The sequence below is a fragment of the Notolepis coatsorum genome (assembly GCF_963971535.1).
Source record: "Notolepis coatsorum genome assembly, contig: SCAFFOLD_405, whole genome shotgun sequence".
NCBI classification, from domain to species: domain Eukaryota; kingdom Metazoa; phylum Chordata; class Actinopteri; order Aulopiformes; family Paralepididae; genus Notolepis; species Notolepis coatsorum.
This window is the reverse complement of record NW_028172412.1, coordinates 159,144-160,806: the sequence shown is the minus strand read 5'-3', so window position 1 is coordinate 160,806 and position 1,663 is coordinate 159,144. Positions and strand designations below refer to the sequence as shown.

Genomic DNA, 1,663 nt, shown 5'->3' with positions numbered 1-1,663 from the left:
AGGCCGACCGTGATGACCAGGCTGACCATGATGACCACTAAGGCTGTCCCCGAACACTGTTTTGGGATTCGAACTTCGTCAGGGTTTTTCAAAACAAACGTTCGAACCTTTGTTAAAAAGAAAAAGAAAAAATCTATTTATTTTTTAATAATTTATTATTATTATAAATTTTTTAATATCCTCAAACTAAATTCTCAATTTGAATAAAGTGATTAATCTTATTAAATTAGTATTTTATTACTTTTTATTAAATCAACTTTCCAGCACCAGACCCAGCCCCAGGAGATGCCCCAGCCCAACTATATAGATAGTAGTAGTAGTAGTAGTAGTAGTAGTTTATTCAGTCATCATCTCACACAATACAACATACACCATCATTTTACAATATTTGATTTTACAGTGACTGAAAAGGTACAGACTGAAGCATAATGCTTATACACGCCTGTCCTATATTCTTAACAAAATGAAGACTCCAAAACAGTATTCTAAAAGAAAATAGCAAAAAGAAAAAACAATATTATTCACCCTTGTAGTTTTCAAAAATAGCTTTACAAACCATGTTCTTAAAAACCAAAAGCGAATGACTCATTCTTAACTGTATATCGGCATTGTTCCACAAGTTAACCCCAATAATAGAAATACACCCCCTTTTAATCCCTTTCTTAGCTTTTTGAACAGTACATTTACAAATATCTCTCAAATCATATTTTCTTTCATGTATTGAAAAGACACTTGTCACTGTGTCCTTTTATGAGAAGGGTTGTCGGCCCTTACACTATTGAATGAATGAATGAATGAATGAATCAATGAATCAATGACTTTTATTTATATAGCACCCTTCACAGCACAAATGCACAGGGTGCTTTACACTACAGCTTAGTATATAAAAACAAAAACAAAATCAGAAATAAATGACAACAACAACAACAAACAGCAGTTAAAAAAGCAGTGAAACCAGATAAAAAAGTAGAATAAAAGAATTTAGATAAAATCATCTGTCACTAATAAAAAAAAAAAAAAACTATAGGAACAGTGAGGACAAGAAAGAGTGCCTATGTATGACCAAAGGCCTGTCTGAACAAATGTGTTTTTAGTTGTTTTTTAAAAGAGTTTTCAGAGGGGGCAGTTCGCAGGTCCAGGGGGAGAGCGTTCCAGAGCCTTGGTGCCGTCACCTCGAAGGCTCCATCACCCCTTGCTTTTAGCCTGGTTAATTGGTTAATTTACTAACTCCTTATCTCACAGAATTATTGGAATGGACTGTTGGAACCCTATAGAACCCGTTCTAAAATGATTGGCTGGTTCTTGAGGTCCCACGATCTACGATGCCCCTCTAGCTCATGGAATGAACTCCCAAACAAACGGTCCTTTAAAGCTTGAGATTCTCTGTTGCGAGAGTTTAAGACCTTGATCACTAATCATTGTCGATCAAGTTGTACGTGTTTCAATTGATTTGTCATCCTCGCTTTTGTCTACCCTCGTCTTGTTGTCTTATCGTTGTGCTTTTATATGCTGTGATTTTTCTATGCTGTATTTATGATTGCTTATCTCTGTACTGTATGTACCTCAGTTGCCTTTCGAGTTCAAATAAAGGTCTGAAATGAAACGTCGACGGTAACTATAGGCGCCACAACAGGTGATCTTAATCAAATACCAGCTGATACTC

At 35.5% G+C, this 1,663-nt stretch overlaps 1 pseudogene across 1 annotated transcript in view; it reads right to left on the bottom strand.

The window, feature by feature from the left end:
• LOC311248058 (ankyrin repeat and fibronectin type-III domain-containing protein 1-like) overlaps window positions 1-29 on the bottom strand; it is a 12,454-nt pseudogene extending 12,425 nt beyond the window's left edge. Inside the window, exon 1 of the transcript XR_014621023.1 lies at window positions 1-29. This exon is cut by the window's left edge and continues 8 nt beyond it. The product of XR_014621023.1 is annotated as an ankyrin repeat and fibronectin type-III domain-containing protein 1-like (transcript).
• Between the last annotated feature and the right edge of the window lie 1,634 nt (window positions 30-1,663).